Consider the following 14,952-nt stretch of genomic DNA (forward strand, 5'->3'; position numbering starts at 1 on the left):
TTTCGTTGCCTTGGCAATGGCAGGACTGGCTGAATTGTAACGTTGTACAAACGGAATCATGTTCTGGTGTTGTTTATTCTTCGTTGCCGCTGGAACAAGGGTATCTGCACGGGGAATGGCTAATACCTTCTTCTTTGCTTTTATTAAATTGTTGTAATTATACCCTCTCGTAACAAACTGTTTGATCAGGATATCAATTTCTTTGTTAGTCTCGGCCAGATCATCCGAAATGCGGTGGATTCTTAGAAACTGGGAAAACGGGAGACCGTTCTTAGTGGCAGCTGGATGTTGGCTGCTTCCATGTAAGATAGTATTCCTATCTGTCTCCTTTTTGTATAGTCCCGTGCATAGTTTCCCGTTCCTAAGGGAGATCTTAACGTCCAGGTAATTCACTGATTGAGAACTCATCTGATAGGTAAATCGGATAGTACCCTCCATGGAATTCACCCTTGTGATCAGATCAGAGAATTCCATCTCAGTTCCTGTCCAGATGAGTAGGAGGTCATCAATGTAGCGCGTAAAGAACACGATCTTATTCGCCACATTGGAATCGCTGAAGAATGCCTGTTTCTCAATCTCAAACATATAGGTGTTGGCGAATGCTGGTGCCACGCAAGATCCCATTGCGCAGCCTTGTTGTTGGACAAACCAGCGTGAGTCGAAGAGAAAATAATTTCTTTTCAAAGTCAATTCTAATAATCTCAGAAAGAACGACACATCTGGACCTGTATAAATGGAACTAGTAGACAGAAGCCGGAACACTGCTTCCAACCCACCCGAGTGGGGGATATTGGTGTATAGGCTGACAATGTCCATGGTACATAGCCTGGCATTCATGGGGAGTACTGGTAAATTCTGTAGTCGAGTAATTAATGTCGTAGTGTCCTTTAGATAAGTCTTCTGAGCTTGGACCACAGGCTGAAGAAATGTATCTAAGTATTGGGAAATCTTGTAGTAGATGGAGTCTCTTGCCGAAATGATCGGGCGACCGGGTGGTGCCACTGGGTTTTTGTGGATCTTCGGCAAGGTATATAGGACAGGTGCCACCGGGTTTTCTTGAATCAGTGACTGCATGATAGAGTTAGAAATGACTCCATCTGTTACTGCTTGCTGTAGAATCCCCCTCAGTTCCTGGTTGAATCTTGTTGTGGGATCAGCTGTTAGTTCCATATAGACTGTGGTGTCCTCCAATTGTCGATAGATTTCATTTTTGTACATAAGGAGGTCTTGTATAACAATGCCGCCTCCTTTATCCGCTGGGCGGATGACAATACTCTTGTCACTGCTCAGGGTTTTCAAAGTTGCCCAATCTGTTTTAGACATATTGGATCTGGGCGATTTTAATGACTGGACAATACCCTTTGCGGCCTTGTCTAAGGACCGATTGAAACAACGAAGTGAGGGATTCATGCTTATGGGGTCAAAAGTAGATCTGTTCTTGATCTTTGGTAGCGGGTTCACGGGGTGAGCTGTATTCTCCTCCGTCTCCCCAAAATGTTCTCGTAGTCTTAATTTTCTATCAAGGCGATAGGAGTCCAGTTTCCACTGGAAGTCATCAAATTTGGTAGTAGGTATAAAGGTAAGGCCTTTGTTCAACAGCATCTTTTCTTCAGTCGTAAGGGACCTGTTAGATAAATTGAAGATCATTTCTTCACAGTCGTCTTCTTTTTTTGCTTTGAGGAGCCTTTGCCACTGTCCTCCTCTTCTGGTAAAAGGTCTCCTGTGGCTTCTCGCTGTGCTCGAGTACTTACCCCTAAAGGGGGCTTGCCAGTATTGGTTTTGTTTGATGCCTCTCCCTCGCTTTGGGATGACTGTCCTCCACTTGACGTCTCGGTGTCCCCAGCAAATTTCCTAAAACGTCGTTGTTTAGGTCTGTAATCTCTCTTATGTCCAGGGAAAGCAGCCCAAGGGTAAACCTTGCCTTCTGCGTAGTCTTTCTGGACTATTGTCAATTTGTTGGACTTAAATTTGATCAGGTCTCGACGATATATCTCAATTTGTGTGTTCAACTTAGCTATCCAATCTGTATTGGAATCCTTTTGTAATGTCGGAAGATGTAATGTTTCGAATTCCGCTTTCTTAAGTTTGATCTCTTTCAATTCTTTTGATGCTTCTGAGATCACTTAATAGTATGAGGTCCAAACTGCACTTATTTAAGATGGCAGCCCACCTGCGGCAGAATTCTGTATTGAATTTCCCTATGGTGGGGGTATTCCGGATCCTAAACCCCCTGGGGATTTGGCCACTCCTGTGGTAGTCTGATAAAGTGACTCCGTGCAAATGGAAATCAATTTCCTTTTTTGACAGTCTTAGTAGCTGAAATCATTGACTCTGAGCCTAAACGTCTTAGAGGCGGTGACAGAGGTAAGGCCCTCCTTCAGAGAGAAACCTGCTGGATACACCGCCTGAACACGATCGCTCCTAGGGGTTTAAATGAACATCTTCCCTTGAATTGCTTTTTATAAAGTATTTTGTCTATATCTTCCATTAACCCCCTCATGTGCACACCATTCTGGTTTCTTCTCCAGCAGGAGGTGCACATACGGGCTCGGTTACACACACTAGTATTGAGGCTTTAATTATGCTGACTTATATACATATGCATGGTCGTTTCTGTTAGTCTGTGCCTATGTTCATTTCTTTCTTACAGGCGCATTGCGATCATGGGACTTTCATATCAATCTAGGAATTGATTACTCAGAATCATTCGTGCCATCATGCCTGTGTACTGTGTTCAACTATAGTGTATCTCTGTATTCCCCTGCGGCAGTTTCTTGATGTCTCCGTGTCCAGTGAATCACGTGGTGCTTATTTTGTTTATTGTGGTTGCTAGGTGACCGCGTGAGCGGCCGGGCGCACAGGAAGTGCGCGACGCAAGGGGGTGTCGTCAGAAGACCCGGTGCTCGCGGGGAGGGTGTGCACGTGGAGGGTGAGTAATGTATAAATTGTTTTTACTGTACTTGTATTTGTTATCCTGATGACGATATTAAATTATCGAAACATTGAAGTCTAAAAGCAGAGACCGCCGTGTCCTGTATTGATTTTTTTGCAAAGCCTGCGAGTGCCACAGCTTTTCCTGGACTGTATTTGGTCGCAAGACCCATTCTGGAGGCACCGAGGTATCATACTGTTGTTTGGAGAGAGTGCCAGCCTGCACACGACTATATATATATATATATATATATATATATATACACATAGAGACGGACAGCACACCTGTTGAATACAAAAGTAAAAGTCCTGGTGCCAGCGGTAGGTGCACAGGCAGTACACCAATATATCCAAAGAAGTCATCCACGGCACTCAGTAAATAATTTGCAAGGAGGCAGAAATGTAGCAACGTTTCGAAGGATTTATTCCCTCATCGTCAGGCACAAAATACAATGAAAAAACATCTCACCTTATACCCCAGGTAACCCACGTGTTGGCGGCGGCGTCCGGAAATCAGAGGGACGTCGTCCACAAAGGACGTCATCAACCGCTGCCCGTTGCCATGGCCACCTAACAAAACAAACATATAAAAGAACGGGATACAGTGAAGTTACGGGAAGATGCATGACTATAAGTTTTCACAATAGCATCACAATACAGCTTACTAAGAAATATACCATAATAAACAATAAAACAATCAAAAATCAGAGTAAAGAGAAAAAGCAGACCCCTAATCAGATGCACGCATAAATCCCCGACTGCTCGTTCAGGCCCTTAGGTGCTAAAGTCTGTAGCCGATGAATCCATCTGGCCTCCACCTAAGTAATTTTAGCGACCGGTCACCTCCTCTCACGTCAGGAGGGATATGATCAATTATTATGTAACGCAGAGTGGCCAGACTGTGTCCCGCATTCAAAAAGTGCCTGGCAACAGGCTGGTCACTCTGCTTCTTCATAAAAGCATTGCGTATGGCATACCTGTGTGCTGCCATACGCTCCCGCAAGGTACGTTCCGTTTTGCCGACATAACTTAAGCCGCACGGACATGTTAAGAAATAGACTATATAACGAGTAGTACATGTGACTCTATGCTTAATGACAAAATTCTGGCCGCTATGGGAATGATTAAATGTAGTACTAGCTACAAGAGAACGACAAGTCGTACAATTTAAACATTTATAACATCCCGATTTACGACCCAAGAATCCAGAGTCAACTGTATTAACCCGTTGTGAAGTTATATCAGTCTTAACAAGGTCACGGATGTTCCGACCTCTAGTATAACAATTCATTAAGTTAGTTTCAGACAGGTTAAGAGATTTATCAGTCTTAACAATGGGCCAGAGTTTTTTACTGGATTGATTAATAATCTGGCTGGATGTATTAAAATGAGTCACCCAAGGCATTTTGGGGACCGTACTCTTGGTATTCTTGGGTTTCAGTAAAGCAGAACGAGGTATTCTAAGTGCTTTATTTTTTGCTTTAATAAGCATATCATAATTATATCCCCTCGCCAAAAAATCAGAAATCATCTTATCAATACTCTCAACTGCAGTTTGGGTGTCACAACAGATCCGACATACTCTAATAAATTGAGAATATGGCAAGCCATATTTGAGTGGTTTCGGGTGAAAGCTACCAGCATGTAATATTGAGTTCCTATCAGTAGTTTTTTTGAATAAGGAGGTAACTAGCCGGTTACCACAAAGTTCAATAGTGACATCCAGGAAATGTACACTAGTCTGATCGATATTATAAGTAAATTTAATAGGGCAATCTAACGCATTGTGTACCCTCATGAGATGATCAAAAGCATATTTGGAACCAGTCCAAATAATAAACAAATCGTCAATATAGCGACCAAAAAATAGAATATTATCAAAAACTGAGGGGTTAGAGAAAAAAAATCTGTTTTTCCATGACAAACATATAAGCGTTAGCGTACGATGGGGCCACATTCGACCCCATCGCTACGCCGGACACCTGTAGGTAAAAATGGCCATCAAAATAAAAGTAATTGTGAGTTAAGATCATCTCAAGAATGTCACAAATAAAGTCAACGTTGGGACCTACATATAGCTCATGTTCAGAGATTAACTGTCGGACTGCCCTAATACCATCTTCATTAGGGATCACAGTATACAAACTAGTTATGTCGGCACTGCAAAGCCAACTATCGACTGGAACATGAATCTCACCTAATTTATTCAAAAGAGCAGTCGTGTCAGATAAATAGTTAACGTGATTGGTGATACATGGTTGTAACAAAGAATCTAAATAAACAGAGCAGTTCTGAAACAACGATCCACGTGCGGAAATAATGGGTCGACCAGGCGGGCAAGTCAAATCCTTATGAATTTTGGGGAGGGTATAGATCAATGGCACCTTGGGAGATTTAGGGCAAAGTGCATCAGCCAATGATTGATCTATAACCCCCTCATTTACAGCTGATGAAAGCTTAGAGGATAATCTATCAACAAAAGCATCAGTCGGATCCCCATCTAGACGTCTATAAACTCTAGTGTCGGCTAATTGCCGATTGATCTCATCTCGATATTGTTTTAAATCCTGTATAACAATTGCCCCGCCTTTATCAGCGGGGCGAATTATTATATCATAACTGGCAATACACTTCAAAGCCTCAGATTCACCAAAAGATAAATTATTGTACATAGCTTCATGATACTGCAAAACATCTTTATTAATATCAAAGTCAAGCATGCGAGAGAAAGTCTTAATAGAAGAATTATTCGTAAATGGTTCAAAGGTAGACCGGGGTAATAGTTTCCGCAATTGTGGCGGTACAGAAGAAGCCCTTTCAGGAACAGATCGGGTCACCCCTGAACCATTAAAATGTTCATGCAAACGTAATTGACGATTCAAGGAGTATTTCTCAATTTCCCACTTAAAGCTGTCGAACCGACAAGTAGGCACAAATGAAAGTCCACGATTTAACACCTTAAGTTCTAAATCAGTCAGTGTCCTATTAGACAGGTTCACTACTATATGTTGGGTAGCGGGGGTCTGCCTCTTCTTCCACGACCGCGACCTCGTCCTCTGCCCACCCCTGCGCGTCGGTCGCCTCAGGGATTTTTTATCTGATAGCGGGTGCGGACCCCTAAAGGGGCATAAGACATATCACGATTAAAGTTCTCACCATTCAAGTCAGAATCACTAGTGGTCGCAGTATCATACTGGAAATGAGGTCGATTATGTCGGTACGTGTAGCGCTGTGTCTGTGCTGTAGTGTTGAAATTACCGCTGATCCAGCTATACACTCTATTCTGATCATAGTCAAGAGTGACTTTATCCAACTTTTGTTTTTTGAAATGCACCAGATCACGTTTATAAGTCGCCAGTTGTTTACCAAGTTTATCAAGCCAGTCAGTAGTGGTATCCTCAATAAAGGTAGATTTATGTAGGGTTTCAAAGGCATTAATCTTGTCACGTACCAGAGTAAGCTCCTTGTTTGCTTCCTCAATCACCAAGAGCATCAAATCATAGCTGCACTTATTAAGCACAGCTATCCAACGTTTGCAAAAAACACTGCTGTGACGACCAATCGTAGGGCAATTTTTTACCCGAAACCCACGGGGAATCTGTTTCTGTTTGTAATAGTCACTTAAAGTCAATCCATGGTAATAAAAATCTATCTCACGCTGCTTCAACTTGATCCAATCATGATACAAGTGATCCTTAGATTTAAATTCCATATCATCACGAGCCACATCTTTAAAGAGAATCTGCTCAGCCTCTGAATCTGAAAACGATAGGGCCGAACCCTGTGTAATCCGGGATATATTCACCGAATCAATTGCCCTATGATTGGTCGTCACAGCAGAGTTTTTTGCAAACATTGGATAGCTGTGATTAATAAGTGCAGCTATGATTTGATGCTCTTGGTGATTGAGGAAGCAAACAAGGAGCTTACTCTGGTACGTGACAAGATTAATGCCTTTGAAACCCTACATAAATCTACCTTTATTGAGGATACCACTACTGACTGGCTTGATAAACTTGGTAAACAACTGGCGACTTATAAACGTGATCTGGTGCATTTCAAAAAACAAAAGTTGGATAAAGTCACTCTTGACTATGATCAGAATAGAGTGTATAGCTGGATCAGCGGTAATTTCAACACTACAGCACAGACACAGCGCTACACGTACCGACATAATCTACCTCATTTCCAGTCTGATACTGCGACCACTAGTGATTCTGACTTGAATGGTGAGAACTTTAATCGTGTTATGTCTTATGCCCCTTTAGGGGTCCGCACCCGCTATCAGATAAAAAATCCCCGAGGCGACCGACGCACAGGGGTGGGCAGAGGATGAGGTCGCGGAAGAAGAGGCAGACCCCCGCTACCCAACAGATAGTAGTGAACCTGTCTAATAGGACACTGACTGATTCAGAACTTAAGCTGTTATATCGTGGACTTTCATTTGTGCCTACTTGTCGGTTCGACAGCGTGAAGTGGGAAATTGAGAAATACTCCTTGAATCGTCAATTACGTTTGCATGAACATTTTAATGGTTCAGGGGTGACCCGATCTGTTCCTGAAAGGGCTTCTTCTGTACCGCCACAATTGCGGAAACTATTACCCCGGTCTACCTTTGAACCATTTACGAATAATTCTTCTATTAAGACTTTCTCTCGCATGCTTGACTTTGATATTAATAAAGATGTTTTGCAGTATCATGAAGCTATGTACAATAATTTATCTTTTGGTGAATCTCAGGCTTTGAAGTGTATTGCCAGTTATGATGATATAATAATTTGTGATTTGTAGCGCTCAACCTATATGAGTATGTAAATGATGATGCTGTGAAACCATGTAAAATTTCAAAAGTTATTTGATTTTATTCCTAGAGAAAACAAATGCATAATTGGTGTGCATGCATTCCGAAATATCAATTAAAATTGATCTGTTGAGGAAATGTCCTGGGTAGTGATGTAATTATTGTTGGGGATGGTAAATGCTGGAGCAAAGTTCTGGGGTGCACAACCAGATTGGTATCTCTGTAATCTTGGTGGTGTACAGTATCCAGTTAATTCTAAGAAAAAAACTACAAGAAAAAAAAAAGTTTTTTTGTTTTGTTTTGAATGGAAAAAAAAATAAAAAAATAAAAAGAAAAAGAAAAAATATATAATACAGGTTGAGTCTCCCTTATCCAAAATGCTTGGGACCAGAGGTATTTTGGATATGGGATTTTTCCGTATTTTGGAATAATTGCATACCATAATGAGATATCATGGTGATGGGACCTAAATCTAAGCACAGAATGCATTTATGTTACATATACACCTTATACACACAGCCTGAAGGTAATTTTAGCCAATATTTTTTTATAACTTTGTGCATTAAACAAAGTGTGTCTACATTCACACAATTCATTTATGTTTCATATACACCTTATACACACAGCCTGAAGGTCATTTAATACAATATTTTTAATAACTTTGTGTATTAAACAAAGTTTGTGTACATTGTGCCATCAAAAAACAAAGGTTTCACTATCTCACTCTCACTCAAAAAAGCCCGTATTTCGGAATATTCCGTATTTCGGAATATTTGGATATGGGATACTCAACCTGTATTTAGAAAAAATATCCGTAAAGGAAAAAGGTGGGTCTGTTTAGCTGTAACCCAGCTGGTTCCAAATGGTAATATGGAGTGAAAGTCACTTATAGAGTAGTCAGCGGCGTCCCGCTGACTATTTGCTCGAGCTAATGATGGTACCGGCTTACGGTGATTGCGGTGTTTCCCCGGGGTTCAAGGTGCGCCTGGTGCGGGGAGGGTGAGGGGACAGGGAGCACCGGACTGACCAGGCCTCGTGGGAAGGGATTCCCCCCTCTGTCCTGGTTCGGACAGTGATGGGAGATCCGGCCACCACAGGGACTGATCTGGCGGCGATTGGCTAGTGTGGGCTTGTTAAGAGCCGTCACTGCCCACCGTCCGCCGGGACCGGAGCTGCTTGAATCACCTGTCTCTCACCCCTCCTCCGCTATTCGGCTCGAATAACACCCCACCGGCTTACCTCTTCTCCTTCGGGTCTCTCTCCGTCACTGCTGGCTTCTTCCGGGTAGGGGGGTCACGTGACCCCCGCTCGGCTGGTCTCACAAGAGTTCCACGGCCCGTACTTCTTGTCGGTGTCGGTGTGAGTTTAGTAGTAGATGCCCAACGCGTTTCAACTCTCTAGGGGTCTTCTTCCAGGGATTCGTGAGTGATGTTTGAAAGTCGGAGAGAGACCCGAAGGAGAAGAGGTAAGCCGGTGGGGTGTTATTCGAGCCGAATAGCGGAGGAGGGGGGAGAGACAGGTGATTCAAGCAGCTCCGGTCCCGGCGGACGGTGGGCAGTGACGGCTGCCCACACTAGCCAATCGCCGCCAGATCAGTCCCTGTGGTGGCCGGATCTCCCATCACTGTCCGAACCAGGACAGAGGGGGGAATCCCTTCCCACGAGGCCTGGTCAGTCCGGTGCTCCCTGTCCCCTCACCCTCCCCGCACCAGGAGCACCTTGAACCCCGGGGAAACACCGCAATCACCGTAAGCCGGTACCATCATTAGCTCGAGCAAATAGTCAGCGGGACGCCGCTGACTACTCTATAAGTGACTTTCACTCCATATTACCATTTGGAACCAGCTGGGTTACAGCTAAACAGACCCACCTTTTTCCTTTACGGATATTTTTTCTAAATATTATATATTTTTTCTTATTTTTATTTCTATTTTTTTCCATTCAAAACAAAACAACTTTTTTTCTTGTAGTTTTTTTCTTAGAATTAACTGGATACTGTACACCACCAAGATTACAGAGATACCAATCTGGTTGTGCACCCCAGAACTTTGCTCCAGCATTTACCATCCCCAACAATAATTACATCACTACCCAGGACATTTCCTCAACAGATCAATTTTAATTGATATTTCAGAATGCATGCACACCAATTATGCATTTGTTTTCTCTAGGAATAAAATCAAATAACTTTTGAAATTTTACATGGTTTCACAGCATCATCATTTACATACTCATATAGGTTGAGCGCTACAAATCACAAATTGTTTACTAGTTCCCGTAGGTCAGTCACCCTACTTTGTAAGCAGCTCGCCGAGCTCATTAAACCCAGTGCGCTGGTACAACCCCCTCCCTGAAGTAAATATGATGATATAATAATTCGCCCCGCTGATAAAGGCGGGGCAATTGTTATACAGGATTTAAAACAATATCGAGATGAGATCAATCGGCAATTAGCCGACACTAGAGTTTATAGACGTCTAGATGGGGATCCGACTGATGCTTTTGTTGATAGATTATCCTCTAAGCTTTCATCAGCTGTAAATGAGGGGGTTATAGATCAATCATTGGCTGATGCACTTTGCCCTAAATCTCCCAAGGTGCCATTGATCTATACCCTCCCCAAAATTCATAAGGATTTGACTTGCCCGCCTGGTCGACCCATTATTTCCGCACGTGGATCGTTGTTTCAGAACTGCTCTGTTTATTTAGATTCTTTGTTACAACCATGTATCACCAATCACGTTAACTATTTATCTGACACGACTGCTCTTTTGAATAAATTAGGTGAGATTCATGTTCCAGTCGATAGTTGGCTTTGCAGTGCCGACATAACTAGTTTGTATACTGTGATCCCTAATGAAGATGGTATTAGGGCAGTCCGACAGTTAATCTCTGAACATGAGCTATATGTAGGTCCCAACGTTGACTTTATTTGTGACATTCTTGAGATGATCTTAACTCACAATTACTTTTATTTTGATGGCCATTTTTACCTACAGGTGTCCGGCGTAGCGATGGGGTCGAATGTGGCCCCATCGTACGCTAACGCTTATATGTTTGTCATGGAAAAACAGATTTTTTTTCTCTAACCCCTCAGTTTTTGATAATATTCTATTTTTTGGTCGCTATATTGACGATTTGTTTATTATTTGGACTGGTTCCAAATATGCTTTTGATCATCTCATGAGGGTACACAATGCGTTAGATTGCCCTATTAAATTTACTTATAATATCGATCAGACTAGTGTACATTTCCTGGATGTCACTATTGAACTTTGTGGTAACCGGCTAGTTACCTCCTTATTCAAAAAAACTACTGATAGGAACTCAATATTACATGATGGTAGCTTTCACCCGAAACCACTCAAATATGGCTTGCCATATTCTCAATTTATTAGAGTATGTCGGATCTGTTGTGACACCCAAACTGCAGTTGAGAGTATTGATAAGATGATTTCTGATTTTTTGGCGAGGGGATATAATTATGATATGCTTATTAAAGCAAAAAATAAAGCACTTAGAATACCTCGTTCTGCTTTACTGAAACCCAAGGATACCAAGAGTACGGTCCCCAAAATGCCTTGGGTGACTCATTTTAATACATCCAGCCAGATTATTAATCAATCCAGTAAAAAACTCTGGCCCATTGTTAAGACTGATAAATCTCTTAACCTGTCTGAAACTAACTTAATGAATTTTTATACTAGAGCTCGGAACATCCGTGACCTTGTTGTTAAGACTGATATAACTTCACAACGGGTTAATACAGATGACTCTGGATTCTTGGGTCGTAAATCGGGATGTTATAAATGTTTAAATTGTACGACTTGTCATTCTCTTGTAGCTAGTACTACATTTAATCATCCCCATAGCGGCCAGAAATTTGTCATTAAGCATAGAGTCACATGTACTACTCGTTATATAGTCTATTTATTAACATGTCCGTGCGGCTTAAGTTATGTCGGCAAAACGGAACGTACCTTGCGGGAGCGTATGGCAGCACACAGGTATGCCATACGCAATGCTTTTACGAAGAAGCAGAGTGACCAGCCTGTTGCCAGGCACTTTTTGAATGCGGGACACAGTCTGGCCACTCTGCGTTACATTATAATTGATCATATCCCCCCTGACGTGAGAGGAGGTGACCGGTCGCTAAAATTACTTAGGTGCGAGGCCAGATGGATTCATCGGCTACAGACTTTAGCACCTAAGGGCCTGAACGAGCAGTCGGGGATTTATGCGTGCATCTGATTAGGGGTCTGCTTTTTCTCTTTACTCTGATTTTTGATTGTTTTATTGTTTATTATGGTATATTTCTTTGTAAGCTGTATTGTGATGCTATTGTGAAAACTTATAGTCATGCATCTTCCCGTAACTTCACTGTATTCCGTTCTTTTATATGTTTGTTTTGTTAGGTGGCCATGGCAACGGGCAGCGGTTGATGACGTCCTTTGTGGACGACGTCCCTCTGATTTCCGGACGCCGCCGCCAACACGTGGGTTACCTGGGGTATAAGGTGAGATGTTTTTTCATTGTATTTTGTGCCTGACGATGAGGGAATAAATCCTTCGAAACGTTGCTACATTTCTGCCTCCTTGTGAATTATTTACCGAGTGCCGTGGATGACTTCTTTGGATAGATATATATATATATGATCATTTAGTTGGTTAGCTGGCTAGTTGAATGAAAAGTTGTTCAGTGTATGGCCAGATTAACTTGCCCAGGTAACATGGACAGCTGGACCTGTAGTTTACCAGCAAAAAAGGTGTAAATGAAGACACACGCGGTTTAAGAAGAAAAAAAACCAAACACGTTTATTAATAAAAACGCACAGAAATTACTTTCAGCCAAACTTTATACATAAAAAAAAAACCTAATCCAAAAGGTCCTAAAGTACAGTAGCCCAAATTGATGCAAAGAAAAACTAGAATACTTGCAGACCCCCAAAATAACTAAAATAGTCCAGCTGGGACTACTGTTCTATTTCTGTTATATGTTTGACTTCAAGTGACCATGGGAACCATCATGTTAAGAATAAGTCAAATGTTAATGCATAAGAAAGTAGTTGCAGACACTCCGGCTGAACTATTTCAATTATTTGGAGAACTGCAAGCAGTCCATTTTTTGTTTTGTTTGTTGTTGTTTTTTTTTGGGGGGGGGGGGGGGGGGGGGGGGAATTCTTCTATTGCCCATTTGGAATACTTCACAACCATTGTACTAGATCAGTTATTAAAAAAAGATGACTTAAAATAAAGTGTGTGCATCCTGTAGGTCATGGCAGCATGTTAGGCAACTGGGCCAAGTTGGTACTTGTATTTTGCCAAAGTGTTTTAAATCAGTTTTTTCACTATTAACTGAAACATAGGGTATGGAGAACATTTGGCTCCATCCCCGTCTTCATGATGCTTCTATGGCTGGCACGCTGCTTGGTGACTACTCAATACTGTATATTGATATAGCTTTTCACCCCATCCCCAGCTCAGATTATTGTTCTCATATTTTAGCTGTTTTTCAATGCTGTTCGGTAATGTGACTTTTTAGTTTTCTAGTTATGGACTTGTATGTTATATGGTACGTTCATGATGTCTGTAGCTTATTTGAATTATTTCTGTATGCGATGTTGATTCCCTGTAATACTCTCCACGCTGTTTCACTATCTGTAATATGCAATGCATTATTTTCTGTTAGATGAGCTATTCATCTGTGACTATGCCCGGTTTTCTTTGTATTTTTATTACCCTACAATTATGGAGGACTCCATGCTAGTTTTATCCCTTATGTTGGAGAAACCAGCACTAGGCTGTCTGAAAACACCAGTGCTGGTTATAAAGTGTGTGTGTTGGGAGGATCCACTCTGATTGTTTTCTTTTCATTGTCTGCCTACCTCTGAGGTAAAAATCTTCCAGTTGGAGGGAAAGTTTCCTACAAGCCCCTACACTGGAATGATAATTGACTGGTTGGTTTGATTAGATCAAATAAGTTTGATTTAACCAACAAGTTGGTACAGCTATTTTTTTTTTTTTTTGAATAGCATTTACAATCTATCCAATAATCATTTAGTACCATAGACTGCACAATTATCATTCTAATTTTCCACTTAGGGCCTAATTCAGATCTGATCATAGCTGTGCTAAATTTAGTACATCTACGATCAGTTTCTCAGACATGCAGGGGACGCCGAGCACAGGGCTAGTCCGCTCCGCACTTCTGGCACTGCACCCCCCTTCCCCTGCAAGGGTGCAAAAGCATCGCACAGCAGTAATTCTGTTACTCCCGCTGAGTAGCTCCCTGCCAGCGCAGCTCCCTTGTCCAGACCGCGCCCCGCCAACGGTGTTCTAACGCCGTTGGCATGCCCCCTCCTGCCCTGCGACCGCCTGTCAATCAGGTAGAGGCGATCACAGCCCTGAGATGCTTTTAGCATCTTACTGGGCCCCCAGGACGTGCGCATTCCACAAAGTAATTCAGACTGCGATCACTGCCGCTGCAGCAATACAGTTTGAATTACCCCCTTAGTTGCCAATTTGGAATGACAATCGTACAGTGTATGACCAGCTTAAAATGTACGTAAGGAGTAACACATTCACCTAACAGGAGTGTAGCACATTGGCTACACTTTGCTTTACACAGATAAATACTAACTTTCCTAGAACTTCACTTCGTTACAATCTAACACAAACAAGAATATCAGAACACAGACTGTAAATGACACAAGAGGTCCTGACCATTTCAGCTTGCTGATGCTGGATACTACAAGGCACAAAGGAAAACTTTGTGAATTGACTTAGCAGGTGTAAACACACTTTCACTTATTTTCCATGGGCAAGAGATGTATGTTATCAGCAAGCACTGTCCAATTGGCCAGGTACAGCATAAAATACCGTATACCCAATGAATACAGCTGTATCCTCTATTACCAAAAATGTCTGTAGACTATCTGAACTATTACAGAAAAAAAAATTAATGTTCAGGAAATAAAACAGTCACACAACCCTGACGAAGCTGAGCTCAAGGAAACTCAGCAAAAGCCCACTGCTATAAGGACTTAGAATGTTATACAGGTTGAGTATCCCATATCCAAATATTCCAAAATACAGAATATTCCGAAATATGGAATTTTTTGAGTGAGATAGCGAAACCTTTGTTTTCTGATGGCTCAATGTACACAAACTTTCTTTGATACACACAGTTATTACAAATATTGTATTAAATGACCTTCAGGCT

The 14,952-nt window shown here is 41.9% G+C and overlaps 1 protein-coding gene across 1 annotated transcript in view; it reads right to left on the reverse strand.

The window, feature by feature from the left end:
* Positions 1-14,952, reverse strand: part of LOC135042967 (uncharacterized) — a 490,494-nt gene that overhangs the window by 41,009 nt on the left and 434,533 nt on the right. The window lies entirely within an intron of this gene.

Source organism: Pseudophryne corroboree, chromosome 2, assembly GCF_028390025.1.
Source record: "Pseudophryne corroboree isolate aPseCor3 chromosome 2, aPseCor3.hap2, whole genome shotgun sequence".
In the NCBI taxonomy this organism is placed as follows: Eukaryota; Metazoa; Chordata; class Amphibia; order Anura; family Myobatrachidae; genus Pseudophryne; species Pseudophryne corroboree.